Source organism: Anticarsia gemmatalis, chromosome 20 (genome assembly GCF_050436995.1).
Source record: "Anticarsia gemmatalis isolate Benzon Research Colony breed Stoneville strain chromosome 20, ilAntGemm2 primary, whole genome shotgun sequence".
Lineage (NCBI taxonomy): Eukaryota > Metazoa > Arthropoda > Insecta > Lepidoptera > Erebidae > Anticarsia > Anticarsia gemmatalis.
This window is the reverse complement of record NC_134764.1, coordinates 8,105,682-8,118,127: the sequence shown is the minus strand read 5'-3', so window position 1 is coordinate 8,118,127 and position 12,446 is coordinate 8,105,682. Positions and strand designations below refer to the sequence as shown.

General features: G+C 39.1%; 1 protein-coding gene across 14 annotated transcripts in view; it reads left to right on the top strand.

The window, feature by feature from the left end:
- Positions 1-752: 752 nt before the first annotated feature.
- The window catches only part of Rbp (RIMS binding protein), a 29,749-nt gene continuing 18,055 nt past the window's right edge, over positions 753-12,446 (top strand). For all 14 annotated transcript variants that reach the window (XM_076127256.1, XM_076127250.1, XM_076127245.1 and 11 more), the window contains exon 1: positions 753-1,123. The gene's annotated coding sequence lies outside the window, so the exon portion shown is untranslated. The remainder of the gene's footprint in view (positions 1,124-12,446) is intronic.

Here is a 12,446-nt window from a genome sequence, read left to right as displayed (position 1 = left end):
TCGTAGAAGAAAATGATGGAGTCAAAGTTATTACATGCGAAGAGACAAGCTGCGAAAGTAAAAGTGACGAAATTCAACAGAGTGAATATGTATTTCAGGTAAGTGAATAACACGTTTAAAGTCCAGTCAGAGTAAAAAAAAACTTTTCATATCTCCTATATGAAAGACTTAAACGCCCGCTACGAAAGTCTACGGCGTAGAGGCGTAGACAGTAGTCATGTTAGGTTTTACCAAACAAATGTGTTATTTGGATTCATAGTGGATTGGTTATGCGAAGTTTGTATCATCTTCATATTATTATGTTTAGTAATTAACTGATTAAGGGTTAATGAAGAATGTAAGCTGATCATCTCAATTCGTTTAATTTCGTAGCTGCTGTAGCGACATCTGTAGCATGTGATCGTCTGCTCCATGTCTTACAAACGTCACCTATCGACCAGTTGTTAGTCATCATGAACTGAAACCAGTTAAAAAGCCACACGACATGAACGTCGGTAATTAACGTACGTCATAACACAGGCTGTTGAATCTGAATCAGAACGTCTGGCGATATTAATTGGTCGGTGTCACAACCTTCATTAGATTATAGACATCGTCTGAGTGAGTGATAGCCAAATAATGAAGTAGAGTGGGTCGCACTCGGCTCGCGCTCGGCTCGCACTCGGTCGTCGGCCCATTGAGGCGGGCGGCGGCAGGGCGCAGGCGCGCGTGACGTCACGGGCGCCGCGCCTCGCGCACGCGCGCCACTATCGAGCGGCATGTGCCTCTCACAGCCGGCCGCCCGCTCCGCCCGACACATTCACACTTTTTTATTTTCCCACCGAACGTAGCGACCACCGTCACATCCCGGTTCTCACACAAAGGCCGCTCGTGCCCGCGCCGCGAGCGCCCGCCGGCCTCCGCCGCCGCCCTCCCGCGCCGCGCCGCCATGCCTGGAGCGAGGCTCCGACGGGGAGCGCGCGCCCTGTGACCGAGCTGTCGTCCACGGTGCTGTCTCGTTATATAAATGTTACGCAAGTTGAGCGCGGAGTGGCCACGACGAGGTGCATCTGTTGTTACACGAACTGTCCCCGTGCTGTGTACCTCGGAGCCCATGTAACGCGCGCGACCAGCCGACTGCACTGTGAGTACTCCGCACCTCCATATTAGTAGCTGCACCGCGGGGCTCGCTCTCCGCTCCCGGTGCACAGCCAGCCTCGGTAACAAAGCGCTCGTAAACGCTCAACTTGTTAATGGTAATCGCATTCGAGTTTCGCGTTTATCGATCGGATCGTTATCCGAAGCGAATGAAAATTGTTTTTGTATTTCCTCTCTGGATGAAGGCAGATATTGGGGGTTAATGTGAATATAACGAGCGTTAGTGGTGCATGCACGTAGTGGGGCGAGTAGCGAGCGGGGCGAGTGGGGCGAGTGGGGCTCGCCGTGGTACGTGTCGTCTGTGGCGGTGGCGTGCGCCTGTCAACACAGCCTGCTCCGTGGGTACGGCTTTATTGATCAATCTCCTTATTGTTTTTGGATGCTTTCTATATTTGATGAACTTGGCATTTGTGTTGACCTTTTGGTGTAGGTGTACACGAGTCGGCTATCGACGATATTATAGAATTTTTGATAAGGTCCTCGGCGATGTAATTACAAATAGCTGTATGTGAACGAAACAATTTCAATCACGATGTGTACCTACTCGCTTATAGCCGTACGCTGTGGGAAAGAATTGTGTTCATTATATTTTTGGATGAAATGTGTTTAAAAAGCCACGAGAGAGAAGAGTGGCATATAATAAAAGACTATGAATAAGTAGATCCATAATACAAGACTAGATGACCATCTTTGTGAATACATAGAGCACACCCACGAGGCTGTAATAAGGCAATTGCTTTAGTAATTACATCAAACTAATAATCCTAGGAGATTGTTCAATGTGGTGTTGTTAAGGGTGATAATGGCTTGCAAGTCTCGCAAGTACTTGTCTCTGCGGGTCATTTGAGTCCATCGTAAGGTTGTCTGGAAGAGATCGCACTAAGTGCGGTTCTTTGTACACTATACAGCGTTCTATGATTCATACATTATAACTAACAGCATTAGTTGTTTAATATCATGCTTCTGTAGTTTGTTTTTGCATCATTATAAAGTAAAAAGTGCATTTTTTAGTCAGCTAAACATTCAGTTTTCAAAGCATGAATATATTTACTTCATAGAACATAATTTTGATCACCAATTTATCAATTGTCTCTTCGTTAAATTACTGTCAGTATTTTAATCATAAATCATCACAAAAATTGAACCAAATAACAAGTCTCAACACAATTTGTACAAATCAGAGCATCAAACGAGATTTCTTCACACGATGTCAATAACAATACAGTAACACTCTTGGGAAATACACTCGTAATATACTCATCACTCGATAAAGTCGGCTAAATAAATAAATAGGTGAAGCACTCGCGGGTTCGGAAACCTCCTTAGCTAAGTTAATCGCATAACGGCTTTAAAGTTGTTTATTCATGTACTTTGGATAGCTAGTTACAAGTACACGCCCAACGATTGTTTAGTCTTGGCAAAACGCCGACTGTCCTATATTGACATGTCTTTCCGATCCCATAAAAACTCGGCTCGTGTTCGGTTTTTTGCTGCTAGCAATTTTTGTCTTTTAGATTTGATATGTAAAAACATAATTCGATTACAAATAACTTATACTTAGTAAATAATACATTGACAATATTCTTGATAATATAATATAAAAAGCGCCTCCGTAGCGCAGTGGTTTAGGTCCCCACGCCGCTACCAAGACGTCGGGAGGTCGTGGATTAGATTCCCACACGGGACATTATTTGTGTGATCCACAAATAACTGTTTTGGGTCTGGTTGTACTTTGTGTCCGTTGTTAGCAAAAGTCCCCGCGACACTAGAGCAATTCTTAGTGCGAGAGTTCTGTTTTGTAACATAAAAAATAATAATAAGAACAATAAAGGATGGAAAGCGCGCATCGTACTCCTCCACATCACTGTCCATCGGGAACGTTCCCAGAATGCTGGCAGCTTTGCCAGGTTATATGGCAATACCTAATCTTTGTCCCAAGTTAATGCCAGCATTCTGGTCACGGGAACTGTCGACCAGGCGTTTGATAATTCCCTTATAGAGTATGTATGATTTGATATTAAGACATTGAAGATTGAACACTTATTTGGAAAGTAAGACGAAGTCTGGTTGCCACACTTTGACGGCTTAACTGCTGAAATTATCAAGATAAAATTGAGCGTAGGCTAAATCTAGAACCCAAAAGACTTGTGTTTATTTATATGGTTGTGTGCCATCTTCATATTTGATCATTTAAGCTTTGAATATGTTCTTTTGAAAAAGAGGTGTAAATCTTTTAACTGATAAGTTATCAATTTATCCGTTATAGAGAGGGGACTATGGGATTTTATTAACCACGCACCGTAGTGATAACTTATCAGTGTTGATAATAAAAAACGTCAATACTCAAAATGTTTGATGCAGAGGTGTATGATTTATACTCACGTTTCGCCATTACCAAGTTAGTCCTATTTAATTGGGGGCGAGCCTATTGCCATTCTATCTATCTATCTATCGTATGGTTAGTGGTCAACCTAGTGTCAAAGTTGTTCAAGCCGCCCGAGAGGCCTTTGACATGGCTTCACTGTTATCTTAATTGACAACAACCGGGATCGACTTTTACGTGCCCTCCGAAGCCCGGAGACGCTCAGTTCAAATACCACTATGCGGTCACCCATCTATAGAATGACCGCGCCAAAGGTTGCTTAACCCACAGATCGTTTACCGACCGGTGAGCACAAATAGCTATGAGCGCCTCTATTGCCATTTACCGGGCACGTTGCAAAAGTCCGGGTTTTTTATACACCTCTGCTTAAATCTTTGGGTATAACATGCGTGATGTTATGTATGTATGTATGTTTGTTCATTACATTGCCTGGTGTGACTGAAAGCTTGTCAAACGAGTGTTATTGTATGCATTGAGTCGAAGATGTAATGTAATTTATCAACATGTACAGCTGCGATTGAAACAATCTTATTACGATCATGAATTTTTCTCCGTTTGATTTTCAATATTTTAAGACTTCCTCTGTGGTCTGAGTAGAGTAGTGTATGCAACAGCTGACAAGGTCTCGGGTTCGATTCCTAGGTCGGGTAAAGTGCTAGTGGCCTTAAGTTACAATTTTTATTAGAATATATCGCAATACTTTTTATGTATAATTATTTTAATAGAATCCTGGAGTTTAACAACGTACTCGGTATATGGCAATAGGCTCGCTCCCTGTAACATGGAATAATAATTAATGTGATACTTATGGCACTTTTATATTGTAAGTTAAAACAACAAAAGTAACAAATATAGACAAAAGTTAAAACAGGTTTATTTTTTTCTACCCTTTGTCCGCAATTCTGAAACGTTTTTAGAAGTGTAGAAACATTGGAAGACCTAAACACTGTCGGGCAAAAACATAGGAAATATAAAAAGTTATATATTCAAGCTTATCAGGGTGGGCACATAAAATTAGAATCAAAGTACAATATACAATATGAAACCGGTCGTTTCAGCCGCGTGCGTTCGGTATTCTCTGAAATATTCAGACGTACACGCGACCGTACAAGCCGACCGACGTTCAAGAACTAGTGTAATATTGTATAGACCGACTACTTAGTAAGTAGCCTTACCATGCACGATGTATCTAGACCAGGGGTTCCCAAGCTTTTCTTAGTCCGGGACCACTTTTATATTATTCTGGTTAGCAGGGACCACTATGTAAGTATATTAAAAATATGTAATAATCGTCCTGAGAATTTTAAATTTTAATATTATTGGCGGACCATATTTTGGCTTCCACGGACCACTGGTTGGGAACCATTGATCTAGATAGACTATAGCTATTATTTCTCAGGGCTTCCCAAAAAAGTAGACGTATCAAACAGGTCACAGCCAGCTGCATAAGCCTGTGGGTTACTGATTTTCTAAATGTAGTTTATTTGGCATTTTCGCGTGCCACAAACTTTCCAAGCATGATTCTCTAAAAAACAATTGAGGGGGCTCCCATGTAACAAATATGTTGTTTTGACGCTTTATAACTAGCTGACCCGCGCAACTTCGCTTGCGTCACATAAGAGAGAATGGGTCAACATTTTCTCCGTTTTTGTCACATTTTTACTGGTACTCTGCTCCTATCAGTCGTAGCCTTTGATATAATAATATAGCCTATAGCCTTCCTCGATAAATGGGCTATCTAACATTGAAAGAATTGTCCAATTCCCGCCAGTAGTTTCTGAGATTAGCGCGTTCAAACAAACAAACAAACAAACTCTTCAGCTTTATAATACTCTATTAGTATAAATGCTACGGAACACTTCGTGTGTGAATCCAACTCGCACTTGGCTTTTCAATTTTTACTTGAGCGGAGCGTGATAGTCATCTATGTAATACCAATATAATATAGTATTATTGACTAGATACATATTTACATAGTTTAATTACATTCTTAAGAAATATCCACACATCATCGTTAAGAGATCATTTATAAGGTTATAGTACATAGAAGAGAGCCATTAGCGGCCTCAAGTGAGTTGATGGATCGACGTTAAGACCGCCCGGAGATATCCGCTGAATGCCGATCATCTGCCCACTATTATGAACTGGATTTCAAAACGATTTATGATATTGAATAGCGAAATGCATGGACGTTTAAGCTTTGAGTTTGAAAATGTAGAGGGAGAAGCTGTTTCAACGGTAATGTTTATTTCAACTTACAATATTAAAATGAATCGATAATTGTGTTGCTAAGCGCAAGAACGGCTCAACCAATTCGAGGTTTTGTAAAATTGTCTTTAAGACACGGGAAATGATTTTATGGAGAGAAAAATAATTATATTAATGTGACTGCCACCGTTATCTGCTAGTGTTACATCTATCACGTTATACCTAAAAGTGTATGTACTTAGAGGTCTAAGTACATACACACACACTTTGAGGTAGTGAAATACACCCATGGTTCGCCACTTACAATGATAGTTACATGTAATAGGAGTGAGCCTATTGTCATAATTATACCGGATACGTTACCAAACTCTGGATTACTATCGAAATATTTCGAGATAAATTAGAAAATCTCAGTAGCATGTTGCCCAACCTGGGAATCAAACTCAAGACCGTTCGTCGTCAGTGTTGACAGCGTCGTGTCAACTTACGCACTACCGTATGGTCCTCAGGTGCAGTCATTATATATTTTTTTAATAGAAAAGAAAATTAATTTAAGTCAATGTCTTGGCTACAAGGCATAAAGGCAGTCAATATATTATTTTTTAGTCGAAACTATAACTGAATTATGCCCAAATTTGGCTATAACGCTTCATAATAATGTTTTTTAAACCACAAACTACGACCGTGCCTTTGTTGAGTAAACCAAAACAAATGCGTGGAATAAAATCGATACTGGGAAACACGCGTAACCCATGGCCTTTTGTACACAAAGTGCAGGGCCGACGGAGTTCCGGCGAATTGAATATTATATACCAATATATATACAACCGACGTAGGGTCGCAGCACATGAGAGCAGCGACGCTCGTTAATCATAGTGTAACATCGATGCAGCACTATTTGTTACCTACTGTTTTACCAACTCACTTACTATGAAATAAAAAAATAAGTATGTGTGTTGATAGTTGTTATACTCTTCGGAGTGCCGAAACTAAATTTTGTTTAAGTCAAATTATACACAAGCCACGGGAAAACTAGTCTAACTAATGTTATAAATGTGAGAAATCGAACATGGATGGTGGTTTGATACTCAACCACGACAAAACTACAAAACAGATTTTAATAAAATTTTGCATAGGTACGAATGGTTTTTATCCTGGTTAAGTACATAGTATAATTAGCCCCGAGAATTTTTATCACGCGGACGAAATCGCGGGTAGAAGCTAGAAGTGCAAGATGTTCACAAACTTTACTAATGATTTCACAAAAGCGTCATTTCATTACATTCGCATAACGTTCGTCGCACACAATTTGTGCTTTATAAGTATCTTATCAGTCGTCGCCTTTATCACTTTCACTGCAATCCTGTTCGTAGAAACGGAAGCTGTGATACAGAGAACATATAGCTAGCTAGCTACGATCGAGTTGTCAGGGTTACGGCACTGAATCATCAACATTGACCTTCCAGCGTTTACGTGGAATTTAATGTTTTCACTCTTCATTAATATTGTTTATAGTAAGTTTGTAGTTCCTAAAGACACGTCGGGATAACCTGTACTATTATGAGCCTAGCCTTTCTTCCAACCATGTTACAGCCGGCTTCCAGTCTCACCGGATGCAGCTGAATAGCAATATTTAACATGGGGCGACTGCCTATCGGACCTCCACAACCCAGTTACCGGGGTTATAACACGATACTCTTCGGTAAGACTGGTTGTCAGACTTTCAAGCTTCTGTTACGACCGTCAAAGAGCTTTGAAAATGACAGTCGGGGCCCACAATTTAACGTGTCTTTCGAAACACGGAGGAATTAGATATGTATAAGATGGTCGCTCATTTACAGAACAAGCTCGGCAACCGTAGCTTAACCTCAGAGATCGATCCGCGCGGCTGTACTACACAGCATCAAACTAAGCCTTATGTTAATAGCTAAAATGATACAAGAGGAAGGTTCATATGTAACAACTGTAAAAGTTTTTAAGAATAAGTTTTCAAACTGGTTGAGGCCGTGGCGGTCCACTAGTAACGAATAATACATTAAATTCTTCTACGATAATCACTCAATCTTTGGGTAAAAACCGCATGAAAATCCCTTAAACAGAATTTGAGTTCATCGCAAGTACACAATCAAACGCGAGGAGGTAACTACAATATGTATAGAAGAGAGGTCGTACTTGATCAGACAGAAGCGTGAGAGAGAAATTTTATTTTACAATTTAGTAGTGATCATCGAAAAAAAATGCATTTTATAAAGCTTAAAGACATGAATTATTTTCTCGTACCTTTATAACTTTCAAGAAGAACAAGAGAGTAGGAATATTATTAGTGGAATATCAATATTGTCGATAGATTGTCTGAACGTGATTTCGTCTAGACGCTTCAATCATCTCAGACTTTAAGGTGAAGGCGCACTAAATCTCAAACTACATAACGATATAATAAGTAAAGTTTAGAGAGCCTTTCACACTATAGTATTTGCACAGTTAAATTATTTTCTCTAAGATGACTTCCTGTTCAGGGCAATCGGTAGCGTACGCAACTGCCGAGAGGCCTCGAGTTCAATTTATAGATCGAACAAAGTTCTATCGGTTTTTTTTTCTATAAGACTAGCTGACCCGCGCAACTTCGCTTGCGTCACATAAGAGAGAATGGATCAGAATTTTCCCCGTTTTTGTAACACTTTTTACTGTTACTCTGCTCCTATTGGTCGTAGCGTGATGATATATAAAAGCCTTCCTCGATAAATAGGCTATCTAACACTTAAACAAATCGGACCAGTAGTTCCTGAGATTAGCGCGTTCAAACAAAGAAACAAACAAACTCTTCAGCTTTATAATATTAGTATAGATATAGATATATCCTAATAGTAGCTCGGCATGTCCGATATATGAAAAAAACCTAATCGGCGCCCCCAGCGGATGCCGTAGGAACTAATCTTTAAGAATATTTTAGGTGTTAAACTCTCGAAAGTATACTTTAACTAACTTTCTGTAACTTTCGATAGTATTTCGATAGTAGTAGACTGTAAAAACTGCGATATAGCTCGTCCCGACCTTTCCGTTACACATAAAGCCATTTTTTACAAAAATAATACTCTAACATGCAAACGCAATGTGGCAGATGCTAGTTTGTAATTTGAAACGTAATCTCTGGTCATGGCTGCGGTGGATATATCTTAATTATAACACGTACTGACTATTTGGCAGCCAGTCAGCCATGCAGCGTGTTGCCAACGAGAAAATAGTAGGAGCATTACGAGTTATGGACTCCCCGTGAGAGCTTGCAGCCGTTGGAAGCCGTTATAATCATAACTTTTAAATGTTCTTGTTGAATCGTGTTCTGTTATTATCTAAGTACTTACATATGCAGGTTTTGCATCTTCTTTTACTGTTAGGGGGTTGATTGACCACTTGACCGGATTAAAGCTATCGCGGTTTGTACACAATACAAAATTTATTGCCTGACGTTTCGATTCGTCCACAGTTGACGAAATTCGTTCGAAACGCGTTGCCGATCCGTAAGCAATGTTATATCACTTGCCCGGTGTCAGAAAGTTGAGGTTGTAGACCTCCGTGTTGCGTACAAGTGTCGGTCCTGGGTCTGACCTCTCCAGATTGGTCGTGTCGAGAGTGAGGGAATAGCGAGTGTACCTGTGTGTTGTGCACACACTTGGACACTATAAACAAAGTCCTACACAGTTGGCTGGTTTTAATGTGTAGTTGTAGCTGTTTGACCAGGAGTTAAAGAAAAAGTTTAATTTAGAAACATTAATTTAATAATCGCTTTAACATAAAGTTAAAATGCGGTAAAACGACTGTAAAATCCCTATGTATATTTCCGTTTGTATAAATTCCACAATGGTTTAAAGTTCAGAATGAGGGTAGGTCCTCAGGGAGGCGGTTTTAAAGCACGGTTTAATAAGTACTTCTTTTCTTGTACAAGCTACTGTTAAAATTATCATGAACAAGCTTCAGATTTTTATTTCCGGAGATTTCTTTGGCTATTTTAAGACAAAAAATCTTTGATAATTTGGCCTATTTCAGCATATAATTGGAATCAAATTATTCAAGTTAATAAGGATCGTATCAATGGGTGTTATTTCGGCTCTGCCTTCCCCTTTGAGAAAAAGGCGTGTATTCAAGTATGTATGTAAATAATTCAATCGTTTCGGAGAAAAAGGTTTTTGCCAATCATAATCTAACTGTTTATATGATAGTCACGTTATTAAAATTTATTTTTTGAAAACTTTACCATACCTTATTTTATTAGGTATCGTAGCCTCGAAAAAAACGCGCATAAGACTCGTTGTTCATTTCAGTAATATGTGTGGTGCGATATTTTAAAAATATTTACGTAATTTTCAAAAATCATAATATTTTTCAAATAATTCTGACTGATTGAGCGTACTGTGAACAAACAAACAAACAGACTAGTAGAGTAAAGAGTAGTAATTTCCTTTCTGGTATAGATTGGAATTTACAGTGAATATTTATTTTACACATATCTATGTATAACTTATACATAGATATGTGTAAACCCATTAAATTGTCGTTAAAAGTAAAGAAATCGATTTTACACTTATCCACAGTGGTTTCAATTGAAGTTTTCATACAGTTTATCATTTTTTAATGTAAAATAACTTAAAATATGATTTGGTTTATGTAGCGTAGTTAGTGTTTGCGACTGCTGTGCAGAAGTCTTGGGTCCAATTCTCGACAGAATGCTGTTGATTTCGTCTTATTTGTATTACTGAGTAATATTGTCCTAGTGGTGCAGGTCTTGATTTATAATATCCAAGTGTGTGCACAAGACACAGGTACACTCTCTATTCCTTTACTCTCATAACCCGGTGGGACGGATAACCGACACGACCAGTGAGAGGTGTGGCGCAAGACCGACAGCTTTACGTGCTCTCCGAGGCACGTCTACAACCTCAACTTCTTGACTCCGGGCAGTTTCTAAGACATTTTTCACAGAAAATCTCAGTAACGACTTTTTAATTTTTCTATAGAAACCCGGAGTTTGGTAACGTGTTCGGTAAATGGCAAAAAGCTTGCTTCCTATTACATAGGACTAACATTGTTAATGGCGAAACGTGTGTTTTATCTTTCTGAAATTTTGTAAGGATGGTAAATAATATCTTAAAGAGAAACTTAACTTAACTTAAACTTACTTAAAACTTAACAATACTCAGGCAGAGACACATGTATACACTAGTATAATTATAAAATCACTGTATAAGGTATATAAAGTCAGTTCATTGTTTTGTTACAAAATAATGTTTATTTTCACGGCTAGCTCACGACCTTTGGGACATCAAACGATTTTGCCAGTAGACTGAACAACGGATCAATCACACTACGTAATACCTGTATACAAGGGCTGTTGACAACTTTATATAGTTCACTGTTATGTATATTATACTAGCTGACCCGCGCAACTTCGCTTGCGTCACATAATAGAGAATGGGTGAAATTTTTCCCCGTTTTTGACAATTTTTTTACTTGTACCCTGCTCCTATTGGTCGTAGCGTGATGATATATAGCCTACATAATGCCTACATAAATGGGCTATCTAAGACTGAAAGAATTTTTCAAATCGGTCCAGTAGTTCCTGAGATTAGCGCCTTCAAAAAAACAAACTCTTCAGCTTTATAATATTAGTATAGATATACTAATACAAAATTAGATAAGACTGGGATAACTAACCGAGACTTCATGATAAGCAGTCGGACACACAATCAACTGCGCCATAAGCAGCTATACATAAAACAATTACATAATGCAATAAAACCTTAAGGGCATTTATAACATGTAGTATTTGAGACCAATGCGCCCAATTTCGCTGCCAAGGAGTCTGTGGCGTTTCAGGGGGTGTTTTAGGGGAGGAGGGGGTGGAAGAAGGGGGTTCGAATCAGGTCAGCGCACTTTACCGTCTTATGGGGCGAGACTGTGTGGCGGCGGACGAATCTATAGCCTAAGGGCACGCGCACACTCGAATTCAATGCTACGAGTGGAACGCACTCTTGAAAACGTATTTTTTTATGACTGTTTTCCTAACACGTAGGATTTTTTACTTCGGGCATTTATTTTCCCCTGAAGATGTTTAGAATTAGTTTAGTTTTTATTGTAGAGTTTAGTAGTTTTAGACTGTACATAAATATATAATGTTGGGCAATTTAAGTTAAGAGCAAGCAATATTTTTGATAGTTAAAATACGTAAATTATTATTGCAGGTCTAGGGGCGGCTTTAGATAACCATGTAAAAATTCAAAAGTATTATATTTAGGACTAGGTCTCACAAGTCAGTTATATTTACTCATAAATACAACCTATTATAACCCAAGTAACTGGGTTATGAAGGTCCGACAGGCAGTCGCTCCATGTAAAATACTGGTATTTAGCTGCATCCGGTGAGACTGGAAGCAGTCTTCAACATACATAGTTGGAAAAAAGGCTAGGCTGATGATAATAAGACTATCTATGCAGTAAATATTAATGGATTGAGCTTTCAACATGGCTGCTTGGCAGTCGAATAAATGACTTTTTGTTATAGGTATATACATATTTTGTTTAATCCTGTATTATTGGCGAAGGCGTAAAGCTAGGATCGCCACGAAGCACAAAAAAATAATTATTACAGAAATTATATGAAAGCAGCTGTCAAAATTTTCTCTGATAAACTATTTGCTACTTATCCATAAGCGGCAAGACCGAGCCT